Source organism: Salvelinus sp. IW2-2015, linkage group LG26, assembly GCF_002910315.2.
Source record: "Salvelinus sp. IW2-2015 linkage group LG26, ASM291031v2, whole genome shotgun sequence".
Classification (NCBI taxonomy): Eukaryota; Metazoa; Chordata; class Actinopteri; order Salmoniformes; family Salmonidae; genus Salvelinus; species Salvelinus sp. IW2-2015.
In genome coordinates this window covers 10733563-10757390 of record NC_036866.1, presented here as the reverse complement: position 1 = coordinate 10757390, position 23828 = coordinate 10733563, and positions in this window count along the sequence as shown.

The window sequence follows — 23828 nt, the reverse complement described above, 5'->3', positions numbered from 1 at the left end:
TAATTTTAATTATATTTCTGCTTTTTGTTACTCCTCTCTTTGGCTGGAAAAATGGCTGTGTTTTTCTGTGGCACCCCCTCTAATTTCCTACAAACCTGTACCCACTCTAATTTATTCCTTACCTATACCCCCTCTAATTTCCTCCTTACCTCTACTCAATCTAACTTTATTTTCACATTTCCATTGTTAAATTTTAATTATATTTCTGCTTTTTGTTACTCCTCTCTTTGGCTGGAAAAATGGCTGTGTTTTTCTGTGGCTATGTACTGAGCTAATATAATCGTAAGGTGTGCTATCGCCSTAAATCCTTTTTGAAATCAGACACTTTGGCTGGATTAACGAGAAGTTTATCTTTAAAATGGTGTATAATACTTGTATGTTTGAGGAATTTTAATTATGAGATTTCTGTTGTTTTGAATTTGGCGCCCTGCAATTTCACTGGCTGTTGGTTAGGTGGGACGCTACCGTCCCACATATCCCAGAGAAGTTAAAGGTCTCTCATGCATGTTTCAGTGTTACTTGCCTCGAAGCGAGCATAGAAGTAATTTAGCTTTGTCTGGTAGGCTCGTGTCACTGGGCAGCTCGCAGCTGTGCTTCCCTTTGTAGTCTGTAATAGTTTGCAAGCCCTGCCACATCCAACAAGTGTCAGAGCCAGTGTAGTACGATTCAATCTTAGTCATGTATTGACCGCTTTGCCTGTTTGATGGTTCATCAGAGGGTATAGCAGGATTTCTTATAAGCTTCCGGGTTAGAGTCCCGCTCCTTCAGTCTGCTTTCCACCAGAGACTGGGAGATTAATTCACCTTTCTGCAGGACAATAACCTAAAACGCAAGGCAGACAGTGTATGCTCCCAAGTGGCCGGGTTACAATTTTGATTTCAATCTGCTTAAAAATCTTTGGCAAGACCTGAAATTGGTTGTCTAGCAATGATCAACAACCAATTTGACTAGGCTTGAAGAATTTAGGATCATGGGAAAATGGTGTGGAAGGCATATTGCCTCAGGGGTTTGAATACTTATCTAATGTACACGTTCAAATTTCTTCCACTCTTTGTGTAGATCGTTGACAAAAATAACAAATCCATTTTAATCCCACTTTGTAKCACAACAAAATGTGGAAAAAGGGGTTGCAGGTGTAAATACTTCCTGAAGGCACTGTATCTGAATGTATTCATGCATTTAATATGTACAATATACCACAACCCCATCCCATAAATTATACTTTGACCTACCAGCACCATCATCAACAGTCACAGGACACCATCACTCACTTCCATCAAAGTTTCTCAATTTACCTTGTCCATATGATCAATTTACCCCATATCCAGGTAAAGTTGTGCCAAGAGACCACTTATTTTGGACAGGATATGTTTTCAAAACTGTTATGTTTACATTCATTCTGATTATTTCCAGGGATACACAACATCCTGAAATATACTATATATATACAGTTGAAGTTGGAAGTTTACATACACCTTAGCCAAATACATTTAAACAAAAATGTTCACAATTCCTGACATTTAATCCTAGTTTAAATTCCCTGTCTTAGGTCAGTTAGGATCACCACTTTATTTTAAGAATGTGTTGTATTCTTTATTTCAGAAAAATAGTAGAGAGAATGATTTATTTCCGCTTTTATCTCTTTCATCACATTCCCAGTGGGTCAGAAGTTTACATACAGTCAATTAGTATTTGGTAGCATTGCCTTTAAATTGTTTAACTTGGGTCAAACATTTTGGGTAGCCTTCCACAAGCTTCCCACAATAAGGTGTGTGTCACGATCGTCGTAACGTTGAAGAGAGGAGGACCAAGGCGCAGCGTGAAATGAATACATTCTTGATTTATTTAACAAAGACGAAAATGAAGAACACTTGACAAACTAATACAAAACAATAAACGACGAACGTGAAGCTAATCAAAACTAGTGCTGACACAAACACTACACATAGACAATAACCCACAATACAAAACAGGCTACCTAAATTTGGTTCCCAATCAGAGACAACGCAAAACACCTGTCTCTGATTGAGAACCATATCAGGCCAAACACAGAAATAGACAAACCAGACAAACAACATAGAATGCCCACACAGATCACACCCTGACCAACCAAAACATAAAACATACAAAGAAAACTCTGGTCAGGGCGTGACAGTGTGTGAATTTTGGCCAATTCCTCCTGACAGAATTGGTGTAACTGAGTCAGGTTTGCAGGCCTCCTTGCTCGCACACGCTTTTTCAGTTCTGCCCACAAATATTCTGTACGATGAGGTCAGGGCTTTGTGATGGCCACTCCAATACCTTGACTTTGTTGTCCTTAAGCCATTTTGCCACAACTTTGGAAGTATACTTGGGGTCATTGTCCATTTGGAAGACCCATTTGCGACCAAGCTTTAACTTCCTGACTGGTGTCTTGAGATGTTGCTTCAATATATCCGCATAATTTTCCTACCTCATGATGCCATCTATTTTGTGAAGTGCACCAGTCCCTCCTGCAGCAAAGCACCCCCACAACATGATGCTGCCACCCCCGTGCTTCACGGTTGGGATGGTGTTCTTCGACTTGCAAGTCTCCCCCTTTTTCCTCCGAACATAACGATGGTCATTATGGCCAAACAGTTCTATTTTTGTTTCATCAGACCAGAGGACATTTCTCCAAAAAGTACRATCTTTGTCCCCATGTGCAGTTGCAAACCGTAGTCTGGCTTTTTTATCGTGGTTTTGGAGCAGTGTTGTCTTCCTTGATGAGCGGCCTTTCAGGTTATGTCAATATAGGACTCGTTGTCATTGTATGCTGTAGCATACAATGACATTCTAGACGATTCTATGCATCCAACTTTGTGGTTTTACTGTGGATATAGCTACATTTGTACCTGTTTCCTCCAGCATCTTCACAAGGTCTTTTGCTGTTGTTCTGGGATTGATTTGCACTTTTCGCACCAAAGTACGTTCATCTCTAGGAGACAGATCTGTGTCTCTTCCTGAGCGGTATGATGGCTGCGTGGTCCCAAGGTGTACAGATGAGAACGTGGTACATTCGGGTGTTTGGAAATTGCTCCCAATGATGAACCAGACTTGTGGAGGTCTACAATTTCTTTTCTGAGGTCTTGGTGATTTCTTTAGATTTCCCCATGATGTCAAGTAAAGAGGCACTGAGTTTGAAGGTATGCCTTGAAATACATCCACAGGTACACCTCCAATTGACTCAAATGATGCAATTAGCCAATCAGAAGATTCTAAAGCCATGACATAATTTTCTGGAATTTTCCAAGCTGTTTAAAGGCACAGTCAACTTAGTGTATGTAAACTTCTGACCCACTGGAATTGTGATACAGTGAATTATAAGGGAAATAATCTGTCTGTTAACAATTGTTGGAGAATTACTTGTGTCATGCATAAAGTTAGATGTCCTAACCGACTTGCCAAAACTATAGTTTGTTAACCTGTCTAGGCAGGAGTTCCGCTAGCGGCAAATTAAATATTTTTTTTTTTGAAATATTTAACTTTCACACATTAACAAGTCCAATACAAGCATTTGAAAGATAAACATCTTGTGAATTCAGCCAACATATCCGATTTTTAAAAATGTTTTACAGAGAAAAAACCACATATATTTATGTTAGCTCACCACCAAATACAAAAGACAGACAGACAGTTTTTTCACAGCAACAGGTAGCATGCAGGTAAGCATGCACAAGCCAACCTAACTAACCTAGAACCAACCTATAACCTAGAAAAAACTACCTCAGATGACAGTCCTATAACATGTTACACAATAAATCTATGTTTTGTTCGAAAAATGTGCATATTTTAGCTATAAATCAGTTTTATACATTAGCCTACCATCATAGCTACAGTCAGAAATCGCACGGTAGTAGCCAGAGTAATACAGACACGCAACGTCAACTACCTAATTAACAACAATCATAAAACATTTCAGAAAAATATATGGTGGATAGCAAATGAAAGACAAAGATCTTGTGAATAGAGCCAATATCCGATTTTTAAAATGTTTAACAGCGAAACACCAACATATATTATGTTAGCTCACCACCAAATAACAAAAGACAGACAGACAGTTTTTCAGCAGTCAACGGTAGCATGCAGGTAGCATGCACAAGCCAACCTAACTAACGCTAGAACCAACCTAAAATAACCTAGAAAAAAACTATCAGATGACAGTCCTATAAACATGTTACAACAATAAATCTAGTGTTTTTGTTCGAAAAATGTGCATATTTTAGCTATAAATCGAGTTTTACATTACTGCTACCATCATAGCTACCACCATAGCTACAGTCAGAAATCGCATGGGAGTAGCCAGAGTAAATACAGACACCAACGTCAACTACCTAATTACTCATCATAAAACATTTCAGAAAATATATGGTGGATAGCTAATGAAAGACAAATATCTTGCGAAATACAGCCAATTTTCCGATTTTTTGAAGTGTTTTACAGCGAAAACACAATATATCGTTATATTAGCTTACTAACATAGCTAACACACAGCAGCATTGATTCTAGTCAAACGCTAGCGATAGCAACAGTTCGACAGATATATGAAATAGTATCCCCAAATTGGGCCTTATCTTTGTTGATCTTCCATCAGAAATGTTCTCCAAGGGGTCCTTTGTTCAGAACCGTCTTTATTTGGAACCAGAACAAACGATTTCCCTCTTGATTAGCAAGCACACTGGCCGTGCTGTGCTAACCTCTCCGTCTTGACAAAATTCTTGCGTCGCATCACGTCTAAAGTCCAGAATACATTTCAATAATATAATTAAAGTATATTGAAAAACATACTTTAGAATGATATTGTGACATGTATCAAATAAAATCGAAGCCAGAGATCATATTCACCTATAACGAGCGGTTTTTCCAGGAGGCTACTCCAGATCCAACTTCGCGCCTTCCAAAAAAAATAAGTGCGCACTTCTCACTCCAAGAGGTTGTATACAACCCCTGAACGAGATAAATCAACTCATTTCTGCTCTCACTTCCGCATGACACCCAGGGGAAGGTGTATGACGTGTTTCTACAGTCATAAGTGACATGCCCTTTTATAGACAAGGTCTTAAAGAGAGACTTCGCATTTGGAAATCTCACTTCCGGATAGGAAAATGTCTGTAAAAAGAGTTCTGTTTCACTTAGAGAAATAATTCAAACGCTTTTAGAAACTAGAGACTGTTTTCTATCCAATAGTAATAATAATATGCATATTGTACGAGCAAGAATTGAGTACGAGGCCGTTTAAATATCATACGATTTTCCCCAAAAGTGAAAATAGCACCCCCTGGTGTTAACAAGACATTTGTGGAGTGGTTGAAAAACGAATTTTAATGACTCCAACCTAAGTGTATGTTAACTTCTGACTTCAACTGTATATATGGTGGACACCCCTTCAAATTAGTAGATTCAGATATTTCAGCCACAACCGTTGCTGACGGGTATAAAATCGAGCCACAGCTATGCAATCTCCATAGACAAACATTGGCAGTAGAATGGCCTTACTGAAGAGCTCAGTGACTTTCAACGTGGCACCGCCATTGGATGCCAACTTTCCAACAAGTCAGTCAGTCAAATTTCTGCCCTGGTAGAGCTGCCCCGGTTAACTGTAAGTGCTGTTGTTGTGCAGTGGAAATGTCTGAGGAACAACGACTCAGCCGCGAAAAGGTAGGCCACACAAGCTCACAGAACGGGAACACTGAGTGCTGAAGCGCTTATCGCGTAAAAATTGTCTGTCCTCGGTTGCAACACTGCATCACCAAGTTCGTCGGGAGCTTCATGAAATGGGTTTCCATGACCGAGCAGCCACACACAAGCCTAAGATCACCATGCACAATGCCATGTGTTGGCTGGGGTAGTGTAAAGCTTGTCGCCATTGGACTTTAGAGCAGTGGAAACGTGTTCTATAGAGTAATGAATCACGCTTCACCATCTGGTAGTTCGACAGACAAATTTGGGTTTGGCAGATGCCAGGAGAATGCTACCTGCCCCAATGCATAGTGCCAACTATAAAGTATGGTGGAGGATGAACATTGGTCTGGGGCTGATTTTCATGGTTCGGGCTAGGTCCCCAAGTTCCAGTGAAGGGAAATGTTAACGCYACAGCATACAATGACATTCTAGACGATTCTATGCATCCAACTTTGTTGCAAGAGTTTTGGGAAGGCCTTTTCCTGCTTCAGCATGACAATGCCTCCATGCACAAAGCGAGGTACATACAGAAATGGTTTGTCGAGATCGGTGTGGAAGAACTTGACTGGCCTGCACAGAGCCTTGACCCCATCGAGGCTCCCATCGAACACCTTTGGGATGAATTGGAACGCCGACTGCGAGCCAGGCCTAATCGCCCAACATCAGTGCCTGATCTCACTAATGCTCTTGTGGCTGAATGGAAACAAGTCCCCGCAGCAATGTTCCAACATCTAGTGGAAAGCTTTCCCAGAAGAATAGAGGCTGTTATAGCAGCAAATGGAGGAGAACTCCATATTAATGCTCATTATTTTGGAATGAGATGTTCGACGAGCAGGTGTCCAGAAACTTTTGGTCATGTAGTGTATATGTAAATATATTTGTTAGAAATAATACTATATTTCGCTTGACATACTGATGCTGAATGTAAAACATTTCTCAACTTACCCCACTCTCCCCTAAGCCAGAAGCATCCATGTAGTAATTAATGCTGATATTTGGATTTTAAAAATGCATGTAATTTTCTGACATTGGGGCAAATTTCAATTAATTTCATCCTACTACTCATAATTGTTAACCATAGTAATATAAAGCTGAAGTTACCCCAGTATCTGCTCGTTAGAGATGTTGAGAATTGAGTATGACGGGTCTCCTCTCTAACGCCCAGAAAAAACCAATTCACACTCCTATTAGACAGCTCTGCAAGCATTATGTCAAAATACCTTCGTTACTCACCAAATATGGAGTTTCGCTGAGCTGCTGTCTTAATTTAAGGCTGGTATGTACTTCCAAAAAAGCTAAATAGAAATGTACAAGAAAAGAAAAGGGCCTCCCGGGTGGTGCAGTGGTCTAGGGCACTGCATCGCAGCGCTAGCTGTGSCACCAGAGTCTCTGGGTTCGCGCCCAGGCTCTGTCACAGCCGGCCGCGACCGAGACAAGATAGTAATTACTAGCGATTGGATACCACGAAAATTGGGGAGAAAAGGGGGTAAAAAAAAAAWTTTAAAAGAAGAAAAAAAGAAATGTACAAGAAAAGCTTGCAGAGCTGTTGAATGGGAGTTTGAATGGGAGCTTCCTGGGTAGTAGAGACATCTCTAACACACATATACTGGAGCAAGCTGAAGTCAGCACTGTGCAAGTCATTAGAGATAATTCACCCTTGTGTCTTTAGGGCACCTCTCATTATCTCTGGCCACTCTGAGGTCATGTATTTCTGCCAATTATTCTGTACTAGGTAGTAGTAGTGACTTGTCATGTACATTATTCCTATATGACACACAAATCACCCAAGTAGACAGTGGAATTACCTTAAGGTTTGTTGAATAAATTGGCACATAGTCAGTTCCATAAATTGGCACAATCAGTGCCATTGAGTGGAATTTACTCCTGCAAATTGATACCAATGTTTGATAGTCAGTCACCCTTGACTTCAATTGAAAAGCTGTGGAAATGCACACCTCCGACTGAGTGGGAACTGGAATTCCAATTACACTTTATGTTTTCACTCTGCCTGCCAGCCCCTGCTTCTATTCCTCTGAAGAGAGATTGAAAGAGAAATGGAGAGTGAAAGAGAAATGGAGAGCAAGGGCTTGACTTTCATCTTTGTCAGAATGTGAGTCAAATTAGAGGAGTTAAAACAAAAGTCCTTGTAGCTGTTTGTGGTGCTAATTCCAGAAAGAGTCCATGTAAAAGTATATCCACAGGGAAAAGCACTCACAGGATATCAAAGTTATATGCTTAGTATTTTCATTTATTTAGAGCCATCACATACAGTGCCTTCGGAAAGTATTCAGAATCCTTGACTTTTTCCACACTGGTAGGTTACAGCCTTATTCTAAAATTTATAAAATTGTTTTTTCCCTCATCAGTCTACACACAATACACCATAATGACAAAGCAAAAACAGGTTTAGAAAATAAACAACTGTCACATTTACATAAGTATTCAGTCCCTTTACTCAGTACTTTGTTGAAGCACCTTTGGCAGCAATTACAGCCTTGAGTCTTCTTGGGTATGACATTACATCCTTGGCACACCTGTATTTGGGGAATTTCTCTCATTCTTCTCTGCAGATCCTCTCAAGCTCTGTCAGGTTGGATGGGGAGTGTTGCTGCACAGCCATTTTCAGGTCTCTCCAGAGATGTTAGATTGGGTTCAAGTCCGGGCTCTGGCTGGGCCCCTCAAGGACATTCAGAGACTTGTCCCGAAGCCACTCCTGCATTGTCTTGGCTGTGTGCTTACGGTCGTTGTGTTGGAAGGTGAACCTTCGCCCCAGTCTGAGGTCCTGAGCGCTTTGGAGCAGGTTTTCATCAAGGATCTCTCTGTACTTTGCTCTGTTCATCTTTCCCTCGGTCCTGATTAGTCTTCCAGTCCCTGCTGCTGAAAAACACCCACACAGCATGATGCTGCCACCACCATGCTTAACCATAGGGATAGTGCCATGTTTCCTCCAGACGTGACGCTTGGTATTCAGGCCACAGAGTTCAATCTTGGTTTCATCAGACCAGAGAATCTGTTTCTCATGGTCTGAGAGTCTTTAGGTGCCTTTGGCAAACTCCAAGCGGGCTGTCATGTACCTTTTACTGAGGAGTGGCCTCCGTCTGGTCACTCTACCATAAAGGCCTGATTGGTGGAGTGCTGCAGAGATGGTTGTCCTCTTAACCTCTCTAGGGTATGTGGGACGTTAGTCCCACCTCGTCAACAGTCAGTGAAACTGCAGGGCGCCAAATTCAAAACAACAGAAATCCCATAATTTAAATTCCTCAAACATACAAAGTAGTATTTTAAACCATTTTAAAGCTACACTTGTTGGTAAATCCAGCCAAAGTGTCCGATTTCAAAAAGGTTTTACGACGAAAGCACACCAAACGATTATGTTAGGTATGAGCCAAGTCACAAAAAAAGACAGCCATTTTCCAGCTAAAGAGAGCACCAACAAAAAGCAGAAATAGAGTTAAAAATTCATCACTAACCTTTGATAATCTTCATCAGATGACAGCTCATAGGACTTCATGTTACACAATACATGTATTTTTTTGTTTCGTAAAGTTCATATTTATATAAAAAAAAATCTGAGTTTAGGCAAGACACTACTGTATCACTTGGCAAAAGCCAGAGAAAATGCAGAGCGCCAAATTAAAATGAATGACTATGAAAATTACTATAAAATCAAACTTTCATTAAATCACACATGAAAGATATCAAATTAAAGCTACACTAGTTGTGAATCCCAGCCAACATGTCAGAATTCAAATAGGCTTTTCAGCGAAAGCATACGATGCTATTATCTGAGCATAGCACCATAGTAAAACAAAAGAGAGAAAACATTTCAACCCTGCAGGCGCAACACAAAACGCGAAATAAAAATATAATTCAGCCTTACCTTTGACGAAGCTTCTGTTGTGGCACTCCAATATGTCCCATAAAACATGACAAATGGTCCTTGTTGTTTTTGATAATTCCGTCGAATATATCCAAAATGTCCATTTATTTGGCACGTTTGTCCAAAAAACATCGGTTCCAACGCTTAAACGTGACGACAAAAATATCTCAAAGTTACCTGTAAACTTTTCCAAAAAATTTCAAACTACTTATGTAATACAACTTTAGGTATTTTTTAACGTTAATAATCGATAAAATTGAAGATGGGATGATATGTGTTCAATAAGGATTAAAACGATATGTAGCATGCCTTCTGTTTGATTGAAGAGCATGTCCAGGACACCTGGAGTGCCTCGACTTCAAGATGGCGTATTTCTTCATTACACAAAAGGAATAACCTCAACCTATTTTCTCACGACTCGTTGACATCCAGTGGAAGCCGTAGGAACGGCAAGCAAGTCGCTTAGAAATCTGGTTTCCCAATGAAACCTCATTGAAAAGACAGTGACATTCAAAAAAATATATCTGAATATGGTTTTTCCTCGGGGTTTCGCCTGCTAAATAAGTTCTGTTATACTCACAGACAGATTTCAAACAGTTTTAGAAACTTCAGAGTGTTTTCTATCCAAATCTACTAATAATATGCATATCTTATCTCCTGGGGATGAGTAACTGGCAGTTGAATTTGGGTATGCTTTTCATCCAAACGTGAAAATGCTGCCCCCTACCCTAGAGAAGTTAAACAGGCAAAACTTTCACTTCCATTTTCAGAATGTAAAATTAAACGTTGTTTTAACAGTCAAGAAACTTATGGCTTCGTTCCCAGAACTAATGGGAAACCAAAAACGTAGGTTCACACAACTTACAATGAACCAAATGTGCTAGCTGTGAAGTGTTTTGGAATCTCACCCTGGTAATTTGACTGGTAAACTCGTGGGTATGCTCAGAATGGCTGTCAGTCCTGATTTATGGATTCTATTTCTATGGATTCTATTTTTCTTCGAGCTGTCAGTGAATTGCTAAAGGCCTTTCACAAAGATATAATATTTTTTCTCAACAACTTGGACAGCACTATTTTTCAAAGTAGCTCAAGCCTATCTTGAGATTGCCACTGGTACGGTAAGCAGCCTAGGCTACGCATATTCAAGCAATCTTCATCATTGGGTGAGTCAGTGCCACTGGAAAGCTGATTTAGTAGCCTACTGTAGCCTATAATATTTATATATTTCCTCCTAATATTGTACAATCTGTGTGTCTCTCTTCTTTTTATTGGCCCTGGGCCAGGTCAAGACCATGGCCCGGTTTTCCAAAAGTATCTTAAGGCTAAGTTCAGGTTCTAACAATGAACTTAGCCTAAGATGCTTTTGACAGTGTCAGAATATCCACACATTTTGGTAATTGAGCACATAAACACCCAATGTTTCGACTGCCTTTTTCAAGGGTGAGCTGCAGCACAGTGGTGTCATGCACCCCAAAAATCTGAGGGGACAAAAAGAATGTGAGAATGGCTGGGGGATAGTCCTCCCAGAATTTTTTTCCTTTTTCAAAAAGTTTATTTTTCTGCAGATCTAAGCATACCACTTGATCTGTCTGTATCCTGACTGGTGGTTATTTTTTTAAACAAACTAAATATGCTTCTCTGTATCTATGCTAAAATCTGGGTAAAAGATTGAAAGGAATGTGAGACATATTCAGAACATTTAGTAATTGCTTGCTTTTCTAAAGTCTACCAAACTTGCCAGCAGGCATGCCAGCTAAGATAGACAAGCTAGCTACTCTAACTTGATTGATAGCATGAAATGGCTTCTTGGTAGCTAGTTATGAGGTTGGGAGCTTGGGAACCTATCTGGGCTAGCTAGGTGGCTAGTAGTATAACAGAGAAACAACAACAAATTACTAACGTTTAAAAAATGTAATAAAACAGGACAAATCTTAGGGGGTATGACCCCAGTGCTCTCTATGGGCATATGACACCTCTGCTGCAGCACACCCTTGAAAAATACCTAGTCGAAACGTTGGGTGTTTATGTGCTGGCTCTAAATAAATGAAAATACTAAGCATGTAACTCAAACAAAAGGAGGCCACAGCTGCTATAGTAACCCTTCCACCTGTCTACATAGAGGCTTCATTTATGTCCTTATTTGTCAGTCAAGACCAGACAAGGAACATTGCATCCGGCGACCGTGAAAGACCAATTCAGTCACACAAACAACCCCTTCACCCATTGCCTTTCTCCACGTCAGACTCATTACCTGTTTAGGACCAGACGTGCTCTCTCTCATACACACGCACACACGCACACACGCACGCACACACGCAAACAAAAACACACACACACACACACACACACACACACACACACACACACACACACACACACACACACACACACACACACACACACACACACACACACACACACACACACACACACACACACACACACACACACACACACACACACACACACACACACACACACACACACACACACACACACACCACACACACACACACACACACACACACACAGGTCCCTGCATCCTGTCTCTGTTACTCACCTGACATTTTTCTGAGAAGGGCAGTGGGATTGGTTTGTCTTGTAGTGACGGAGGTGAACAGGTAACAGATATGGCCTGCAATATTGCGCAACATACTGAGCCATATCCCTATGATTGTAAATCTCTACTATACCTCACCATTTAAGGGACAAATGCTTCCCAGTACTAATGCAAAATTGTTTGGCTGATATTTACCTCTATAAATGTGTAGTTTTGGGGGGGGAAATTGTTTTTTCATTAGTGGTTTTCTATTCCGGGGGTCCTTAAATGGTGAGACTAAACTCACCAATCAATAGTTCCCAACAGTGATGACACTGCTGGCTGCAGCAAGTTTTCATTTTCATTTGCCAAGCAGCATCCCGGTCCTCATCAGAGGCTTTATATAAGAGGAGCTACAGGGTGAGCGGCAGCAGTAATAAATTCACTGAGTCGTCACAGTTGGGTCGTTCCACCAATTCGATGCATTTTGAGAYGTGTAACTTGTTGGGAAAAAACKTTGAATTCACCTAATTTTAACATTCTGTGATAAAGAGCACATGTTCAACTTCATAAAGTTTTTCCATCTCGAGGTTAAATAAAATTTAAAAAATGACTGTAGTAAGTGCCAAATAAAGTTACAGGTTTGACCGTAACAGGGTTGATCTGATTTATTGAATTCTCCATGTGTTCTATATTAAATGGCACTTAATTGAATATAACTGTAACGTCTGCTTCCAACTCACACTCTCAAACACGTAGATCCCCTGAACGCAGCTCACTYTCCAGATCCCAATCACCTGAATTCTGATCACCTGTTCACGCACCTGTATGTCATTATCACACACTATTTCGTTCAGTTCTTTGCACCCCATCATTGTGAGGTATTGTTTGTTTTGTGACACACTTCTAGTCGGAGTGCTGTTTTGCCCATGTAGGATAGTTTTTGCCTGCCTCACTAATGACACCTTTTGCCTATTCCCTGCCTGTACTTTAGCCTATTGGATTTCCTGTTATCAACATATTGTCTGATCTCCCGGACGAAGTTACTAGCCTTTTTCCTGCCTGTACTGTTGCCTTTTTGGACCCCTGTGTATGACCTTCTGCCTGCCCCTGGACCCAGCTACCTGCCTCCTCCTGTGGTCCTTTACAATAAACACCTGCTGCACCCTGCGCTTGAAAACAGCTTTCGGTCTCCCATCGTGTTCATTACAATAACAGGATTTTACAATTCAATATTGGTCACAATTTCTACTTAAAATATCAAAGGGACGCATGCAAAAGGCACTAATTTTGTGGAACGACCCAGTTCTTTCTCTGTGAATGAGGAAAGGCTGAGTAAATCCAGTAATATGGCCCCTTATAATATTTTTCTTCTTTGCTTACCACATCTCCTTTCCTTCAGGACTAGAGACTGGGCGCAGTTTTTCAAAAGTTATCTATCAGAGGCAGCTGTCAATTATTGTCTCTGATTGAGAACCATACTTAGGTAGCCTGTTCCCACCTGTGTTTGTGGGTAGTTGTTTCCTGTTTTGTGTTTTGTCACCTGATAGGACTGTTTCGTTTTTTCGTTGTTTCTCCTTTGTTATTTTGTATTTCAGTGTTCAGTTTAATAAATTTAACATGGACACGTACCATGCTGCATTTTGGTCCAATCCTTCATATTCCTCGTCAAAAGAAGAAGAAAATCGTTACAGAACTACCCACCAAAAAAGGACCAAGCAGCGTGGTAAGGAGGAGCAGCGCGATCTGGAGAAATGGACATGGGAGGAGATTTTGGACGGTAAGGGACCCTGGGCACAGGCTGGGGAATATCGCCGCCCCAAACAAAAACTGGAGGCAGCTAAAGCTGAGCGGCGGCGATATGAGGTAAGGCAGCGCAACAGGCACGAGAGGCAGCCCCAAAAACATTTTGGGGGGTCGCACACAGGGAAATTGGCAGAGTCAGGCGATAGATCTGAGCCAACTCCCCGTGCTTACCGAAAGCAGGGCAGTACTGGTCAAGCACCGTGTTATGCGGTGAAGCGCACGGTATCGCCAGTACGCGCTCATAGCCCGGAGCGCTATAGGCCAGCCCCCCGCAAGTGCCATGCGAGAGTGGGCATCCAGCCAGGGCGTATTGTGCCGGCTCAGCGTGTTTGGTCTCCGGTACRCCGTTTTGGCCCAGGGTATCCTGCGCCGGCTCTGCGTGCTGTGTCTCCGGGGCGCTGGGAGGGTGCAGTGCGCCCTATGCCTGCGCTCCGCCCGTGCCGGGCGAATGTGGGCATTGAGCCTAAGRGAGAGGTGCGAGTGGTATGCACCAGAKCTCCAGTGCTCCCCCACAGCCCGGTTCAACCTGTGCCTGCACTCTGGAGGGTCCGGGCTAAAGTGGTCATCCAGCCTGGAGGAGTGGTGCCAAGGCTGCGCACCAGAGCTCCAGTGCTCCCCCACAGCCCGGTCCATCCGGTGCCTCCTCCACGCACCAGGCCTCCTGTAGGTCTCCCCAGCCTGGTGGGTCCTGTGGCAGCCCCACGCACCAGGCTGTCTCTCCGTSTCCTCCCTCCATGTTCTCTCTCCTGTCCGGAGCTGCCAGAGCCGCCCTCCTGTCCGGAGCTGCCAGAGCCGCCCGTCAGTCCGGAGCTGCCAGAGCCGCCCGTCAGTCCGGAGCTGCCAGAGCCGCCCGTCAGTCCGGAGCTGCCAGAGTCTCCCTCCTATTCGGGGCCCGCTGTAAGGGTCCCCAGTCCGGGGTCGGTGGCGAGGGTCGCCACTCTAGAAGCGCTACATAAGTGGGCCAAGACTAAGGTGGAGTGGGGTCTACGTCCCGCACCAGAGCCGCCACCGCGGTGAAATGCCCACCGAGACCCTTCCCTATAGGTTCAGGTTTTGCGGCCGGAGTCCGCACCTCTTGGGCGGGGGGGGGGGGTACTGTCACGTTCTGACCTTAGTTCCTTTTTTATGTCTCTATTTTGGTTTGGTCAGGGCGTGAGTTAGGGTGGGCATTCTATGTTTTGTTCTATGTTTTGTATTTCTGTGTTTGGCCTGGTATGGGTTCCCAATCAGAGGCAGCTGTCAATCGTTGTCTCTGATTGAGAACCATACTTAGGTAGTCTGTTCCCACCTGTGGTTTGTGGGTAGTTGTTTCCTGTTTTGTGTTTTGTTACCTGATAGGACTGTTTCGTTTTTTCGTTGTTTCTCCTTTGTATTTTTGTATTTCAGTGTTCAGTTTTAATAAATTTAAACATTGACACGTACCACGCTGCATTTTGGTCCGATCCTTCATATTCCTCGTCAGAAGAAGAAGAAAATCGTTACACATTGTACACACCTGGTTTCCATTCCATAATCATTGTTTCCTATTTACCCCTTTGTTTCCCCTTGATTTTTGTGCGTGTTTGTTATTGTCAAGTTGTCTCGTTTTGTGAGCTGGATTATTTTGTCTCCTTCATGGAATATTGTTTTTGAGTAAAGTTACGGTTATTACTCATCTCTGTGTCCTGCACCTGACTCCGCCTTACCAGTATCACCTAGACTTTTGACACTTACACACAGCTCTGACACACACTTATCCACCAGACATGCCACCAGGGTCTTTTCATAGTCCCCAAATCCAGAAAAAACGTACAGTATTATATAGATCCCTTATTGCATGGAACTTCCTTCCATCTCATATTGCTCAAATAAACAGCAAACCTGGTTTAAAAAAACAGATAAAGCAACACCTTGCGGCACAACTGTCACGTTCGTCGTTTGGAGGAAGAGAGGAGGACCAAGGCGCAGCGTGATATAAATACATTCTTCTTATTTATTTAACGAAACGAAGAACACTAAACACACTATCAAAATAACAAACGAACGTAACGCTATATAATCAATAAGTGCAGACACAGGCAACTTACACATAGACAATAACCCACGAAATACCCAACGGAATATGGCTKCCTAAATATGGTTCCCATTCAGAGACAATGATAAACAGCTGCCTCTAATTGAGAACCAATCAAGGCAACCATAGACATACAAACACCTAGAAAAGTCAACACCCCATAAACATACAAAACCCCTAGACAAGACAAAACACATACATCCCCCATGTCACACCCTGACCTAACCAAAATAATAAAGAAAACAAAGATAACTAAGGTCAGGGCGTGACAACAACGCCTCTCCCCTATTTGACGTAGATAGTTTGTGTGTATGCATTGATATGTATGCTACGTGTGCCTTTTAAAATATGTATGTAGTTTTGTCCTAGAGTTCTTCTATTCTAATGATGTTCTGTATTATGTCATTCTGTATTATGTTTCATGTTGTGTGTGGACCCCAGGAAGAGTAACTGCTGCTTTTGCAACAGCTAATGGGGATCCTAATAAAATACCAAATACCAAATAGAAGGGACAAATTGTTGACTTGAATGGGGGCTCCTGTTCTATTAATTATATTTCTACGCATTCAATCCTATCTGATAGGCAAAATCACTGATAGATTACTTTTAACCTCTTGGCGCACCGATCCCTTTAGCGGGATCATTTTCGTCATCATCCGCTGAATTGCAGAGCGCCAAATTCAAATTAAATTACAAAAAATATTACATTTTCATGAAATCACAAGTGCAATATACCAAAACACAGCTTAGCTTGTTGTTAATCCACCTGGCGTGTCAGATTTCAAAAAAGCTTTACAGCGAAAGCAAATTATGTGATTATGTGAGGACAGCTCTCAGTAGACAAAACACTACAAACAGCTAGCAGCAAAGTAGATTGGTCACGAAAGTCAGAAAAGCAATAAAATGAATTGCTTACCTTTGATGATCTTTAAAARAWATATATATATATTTCACCTTTATTTAACCAGGTAGGCTAGTTGAGAACAAGTTCTCATTTGCAACTGCGACCTGGCCAAGATAAAGCATAGCAGTRTGAACAGACAACAACACAGAGTTACACATGGAGTAAACATGGATGTTTGCACTCACGAGACTCCCAGTTACACAATAAATGTTCGTTTTGTTCGATAAAGATTATTTTTATATCCAAAAACCTCCATTTGGTTGGCACGTTTTGTTGAGTAATCCACAGGCTCGTGCAGGTCACGACGGGCAGACGAAAATTCCAAATAGTATCCGTTAAGTTCGTAGAAACATGTCAAACGTTTTTTATAATCAATCCTTAGGTTGTTTTTACAATAAATAATCGATAATATTTCAACTGGACGGTAAACTTTTCAATACAAGAGAGAAAGAAAATGTCTCGCTACCAGTGGCGCGCGCATGAACAAATCTAAGGACATCTGGCTATCCACTGACGCGATGTGATCATTCTCGCTCATTTTTCAGAATAAAAGCTTGAAACTATGTCTAAAGACTGTTCACACCATGTGGAAGCCATTGGGAAAGGAATCTGGTTGATATCCCTTTAAATGGAGGATAGGCTTGCAATGGAACAGAGTAGTTTCAGAAAAACAGCACTTCCTGGTTGGATTTTCCTCAGGTTTTCGCCTGCAATATCAGTTCTGTTATACTCACAGGCAATATTTTGACAGTTTTGGAAACTTTAGAGTGTTTTCTATCATAATCTGCCAATTATATGCATATTCTATCTTCTAGGCCTGAGAAATAGGCAGTTTACTTTGGATACGTTTTTTATCCAACCATCAAAATACTGCCCCCTAGCTTCAAGAGGTTTTAAAAAACTGGGCCCAGGCTCTAGTCCTGAAGGAAAGGAGATGAGGGAAGAAAATAATAGGTCATTAATGATTTCTGGTCTATGAAAGGACTGGAGAGTTTCCATCATGTTACTAACACCTACCAGGGTCATTAAAAGGCAAGGGTTCAAGGAAACTAATGTACACTATTGAAAGACCCTCGCCAGGGATTTGCATTTTCTTACTGATTAGTACGAGCTGTCACTCATACCCCTATAAGTCTAAACGTTCATGGCATCCTTCTCTGTTCCCTCCCACCTCCTATCAAGTCTGGCATGACAGATGGTGAATATGACAGAGGTCAGAATTAGTCCTCTCTGCAGGTAGTGATTATAATCCCTCTGTTTCACACACTGACCACACAGATTGGTGCTTCTACAGAGTGTGGTGACGTTGAAGTAGTTTTGGAAAAAATAAATTGCCACCTGCTGAAACGCCCTACTGCCCACTGAATTGGTTTCAGGGGATCAGGTGTGTGGTATTACAGCGTTACCTCACGTGTAAACTATCACCAGGTAGCACGTAGTAGCTGTGATTGAGAATGTGCTGTCATGCGACTCGTGTCTTTGATTGCGTGTCTGTCTATTTGTGTAGGTATGTGTGCGTACACACATAGTTGCTGAGCAGTGAATGAATGGACTCTCTCTGACAGCTTCCATCAACATGCTTATATGAATTTATCTCACTGACTCGACACAGCCCTGACTGACGCTGTTGGCTGCTCGCCACCTGGGCCAGGGAATGAGGTCACAGCCAGGATCACAGGGATGGGTAAATGCTGAGTAGATTATTCCTCGGTTTTATCAGTGCTCTCTGTCAAAGTGGACAGTTAGGCTATATCCGTTATTAGGGGGTCATTCATCAGTTTCAATCATACCGGGTATGAGTTTTTCTGAGAGGATTACTCTGGGGACCTCTGATTGATTTGATAGTTCACAGAAGTGCCCTCATCCATATGGGAGTGGTAGTCAATGATTCATACAATAAATCACACACTCTTTCATGATAAACTTTGCTTTCAAATGTATTTGACCTTGGGCATCTGGTTGTGTAGGGTACACCTTTAATGCTTTCAGGGATCATCTGAAATATGAATCATTATATATTAATCATTAACAAGCGGCATCGGTAGGTTGGGTTGTGACTAGAGGGAGTACAGCTACAACCCAAAGTGACTTTTCGGAGCAGGTTAGGAGAGCATTTTAGCTAACCCTTTTCCTAACCTTAACCTAAGTCTCCTAACCTGCCACGTTAATTATCCTAGCTTGCTGCATAAATTCTTCTAACCTGCTACAAAAAAGTAACTTCCGGTCATAGCTGTACTCACTCTAGTCAGAACCTGCAAGTGGTCAATGCTAAATGCATCAACATGGCCCTAATGACTCATCACAACAGCATGTGAGTCTCCGCTCCTGCTGTGCAGCCAACACTTACCTAATTGATGCAGCTGGGAGGTAGGTGTTTTTGGTGCTCTGTCTCTGAGCCTCTTTTAGCAGGCTAAGTCTTTAACACAGTGGATAAGACCCAAAGGAAACCAGATGACTCCCTACTACCCCACCCACTCCACCTTAGCACACATACATTATCAGACACTGTTCTGGAACAGACCGAAATAATGTAGGTTACATACCATTCCAGTGTCCTGGACGAGCTCACATGAAGTGTATTACAATAGGTTAAGGTTAACTGGGTTAAGGTATGCGCAAAGTATTTAATGTAGACCAATGTTTTTCATTCTACAGTATGTGACACACAGTACCTGTACCCATTGTCAGCCATTAACGTTATTAGTCACCACACACAGTCTTGGAGGAGGTAAGGTCACTGCTGTTGACTTTACTGATGACAAATGGCCTGATTTGACTTCAGGCTCTCCAGTGAATTCCTCTATCGATTCGTACCAACGTTAATTATTGTTGCTCTGTCATCTGTTATAAAAGAAACAATTAACTTTTAAGGATTTTTGAATCCCCTTGCCGATACGCATACATTTTTCAGTGGCGGTTGTTCCCAAAGTTCAAAATCCAAGTCGATTATGTATTTTTATTTAACATCAAATGTTATTTAGAACCAGTTCACCACAAGGACAAATATTCTAGCCTTTTGTTTGATAATAACTTTGATAATATTTTTAGGCAAGACCTCTGTCAAGAAACATTCTGCCATCCAAATGGTTATCTGAAAATATTTGAATCATTCATTTCTAAACCATTGAATAATAGGGTATGTTACAAAAGTAAAGGACTAGGAACCCTTTGAAGTTTGTCTATTTTGAGACCTCATCGCAGGATAAACCATGATATGGATCAGCATTACAGCGGGTCAGTCTCATGGTCTGGTTGCTCAGACCGCCTTTGTTGTTGTATCCTTTGAGTAGACAACTTAAACTGGCCTGGTGAAGCTCTTGAGACAGCCTTTTCCTGAATCACACTGTCTGTTCATTATGACCAATGGGTCTTCCCCGTGGCTGGTGACCAGGACTTCTCAATGCACTCTCTATTTCCATCCGTTCCTCTCAACCCGGGCAGTGTTGCGTTACTCACACGATTGAAAATAAAATATGGCTTACGCACAAGAAAAACAGGACAATATGTCTGAAGATGTCTTACAGTATGTATTGTACTGTTACCTGAGTTAACTTTCTTCAGTAAGGGCAGACTCGTAACTTTTCCCATTGACATCAATGCATGATTTACATCACCTACTCCTGTATAACTTTGAGTTTTGTGCATGTCTCTGGAGGATTTGGCCCTAAGCTCCCATAATGATGACAACAATTGAACAGTGTATTCCTGTGTGTTCTGGGTTCTCAGTGATGGTATTGGTATTATGTAGCACATTAGTAATCAGTGGCGTGCTGACGTGGTTTCCTGCACACTGTCTCTCTACCATCTGAGCCACACAGCAACTCTCTGAAACCATTTCCCACTCCATTTCCTACTCCGTCCGGCTCGCTCGGTCTCACTGAATTGTACTACTCAGTGGCCCTGTGTGGTGTGTGTGCTGTGTGTGGTGTGTGTGTGTTGTGTGTGTGTGTTGTGTGTGTGTGTGTGTGGTGTGTTGTGTGTGTGTGGGTCTGTTGTGTGGTGTGTGTGTGTGTGTGTTGTGTGTGTGTGTGTGTGTGTGTGTGTGTGTGTGTGGTGGTGTGTGTGTGTGTGTGTGTGTACACATGTGCATATTTTGTTATATAAAATGTTTTGGTGTTAGCAACAAGTACCTCAGTGTGCAGCATAAATACTGTAAATCCCTACACCACATTGATTGTCAGATTAAAGGCTATACAGTATTTTCATGTTTTCATACAGTACCAGTCAAAAATATGGACACACCTACACACTTAAGCTGGTTGAGAGAATGCCAAGAGTGTGCAAAGCTGTCATCAAGGCAAAGGGTGGATACATTGAAGCATCTCAAATACAAAATATATTTTGATTTGTTTAACACTTTTTTGGTTACTACATGATTCCATATGTGTTATTTCATATTTCATGTCTTCACTGTTATTCTACAATGTAGAAAATAGTAAAAATAAAGAAAAACCCTCGAATGAGTTGGTGTCCAAACTTTTGACTGGTACTGTATATCTATGTAAATTTAGCCATTTTCCATATTGATAATTTCTGTCTTGAAATCCAATTGTTGTCTCTATTCTGTTAGCTGAAAGTGAAGCCATCCCTATTTCCAACCTGTGATGGTGCTTTTATTCTAGACACAACCACGCTCACCTGAGSTTAGCGTAGCTATTCCCCTTAAAGACGGTAAAGAAAGCCTTCTATTCACAGCTGTGCTCAGAGGTGAAATCCATATTTCTCAGACCTTTCTCCCTCTTCTGTTGAGAGGCACAAAAGCAAACCCATTTTTCCATCTTTTCTTGACATCTTTATGAATACTTCTGCAACAATGCTGCCCAATCTCAAGGAGAGGGCCAACACTGCACAGCGCCTGGTGTGTGCGAAGACTTCACGTGTCAGGCTGCAAAGTTAGGAGGCTGTTTATGTTTATGGAATTACTCTTGGTGGGGTATTCACAGCAGGTTGGTGTTTCCGTTGACATTTCGGTCCCATTCTATACTGTGCCAAAAAATGTATTTACATGCTAATAATCGTCATCACATGGTCCTTACACGTTACAACTGTTATACCAGTTTACTCGGTGTTACTCCAGTTTAATAACAGCTTAAACTTTACAAACCATAGGTCAGTCGGTCAGTCCATCTGATATCCTGCATCACCACGAACAGTGTGTTGACATTGTAGCGTGTTCGCCGTATGAACAAATGGACAGACAGAGCACACAGACAGACAGCACAGACGGACAGCATCTCTCGTGTCTGTCCGTCCCCTGATGCTTGTGCTGATGTTATTATATGTTATCAGGAGGAGCTACCAGGAGAAGCTATCAGTAGGCCTCTGGTAGGGAGGAACGCCAACTAATCTACTGAAGTGAGGATGAGGTCGGGAAGGATGCCAGCAGGGGAGAACGTTGTCCCCTGCCGCAGGCTCATTGTCCGGGAGAGCGTTCCCTCCTCTCTCTCTCTCACACACACACACACACACACACACACATTTCTCCAAATGTTGATTCTTTCTCCCCCCGACGCAACACAGACATAAACAACACACACACACAACACAACACACACACACACACACACAACACACCACACACACCAACAACACACACACACACACACACACCACACACACACAACACACACACACACACACACACACACACAACACAACACACACACACACACACAACCAACCCTAGAGTGAGTCAGCTTTGCAATTGCTTGAACTATCAGAAGCAAAGTATGTTTCAGACTGGTGGCTGAAGCTGCTGACAGACAACATCAAAGAGACATGACTGTGTGTTTTTTGTTTACTTATCCTCGTGGGTACAGAAAGTCTTACAAGGAAAAATGCTATTTTAGGCTAGAGGTTTAGGTTAAAAGGAAGGTTGGGTTAAAATTAAGGTTGGGGTTAAGGTTTAAGGGGTTATGGTTAGGTTTAAGGAGTTAGATATAGTTAGGGAATAGGTGTTTGGGGTTTGGGTTAAGTGTAGGCTTAAGTTTAGGGCTATTGTATGGTTAGGTTAGGGTTAGGGTTAGGGAAAATAGGATTTTGGATGGGTATCAATTCTTGGTCCTCACAAGGATAGCAATACAAAAACTGTGTGGTATGCTTACAGTATGTGTGTGCCTACTTGTGGAGGGGTCTGTGTGTGTGTGTGCCGTGCTTGTGTGTGTATGTGTGTGTTCTGCACAGTGCCGCCACTGTGGGGAATGTAGACCAGACGCTTCCTGTGCGTTCCCCGAGTCTGTCCCCAGCCAGCCAGGCCAGGAAGGAGCCTCTGTGCTCCCACTTCATGCCTGAAATGGACCCGCCTTCAGCCCAGTCTGCACACATCCACCCCCCCAGTCGTGCCGCTTATTGGTGTGTGTGTGCTGTGTGTGTGTGTGTGTGTGTGTGTGTGTGTGTGTGTGTGTGTGTGTGTGTGTGTGTGTGTGTGTGTGTGTGTGTGTGTGTGTGTGTGTGTGTGTGTGTGTGTGTGTGTGTGATGTGTGTGTGGTGAGAAGGAGAGAGGAGGGAACGCCTCTCCCGGCAATGAGCCTGCGGCAGGGGACAACGTCTCCCCTGCTGGCAGTCCTTCCCGACCTCATCCTCACTTCAGTAGATTAGTTGGCGTTTCTCCTCTACCAGAGGCTACTGATAGCTTCTCTGGTAGCTCCTCCTGATAACATATAATAACATTCATGCACAAGCAATCAGGGGACGGACAGAACACGAGAGATGCTGTCCGTCCTGTGCTGTCTGTCTGCTGTGCTCTGTTGTCCATTTGTTCATACGGCGAACACGCTAACAGTCAAGCACACTTGTTCGTGGGTGATGCAGGATATCAGATGGACTGACCGACTGACTAGTGGTTTGTATAAGTTAAGCTGTTATTAAACTGGAGTAACACCGAGTACACCTGGTATAACAGTTGTAACGTGTAAGGGACCATGTGATGACGATTATTTAGCATGTA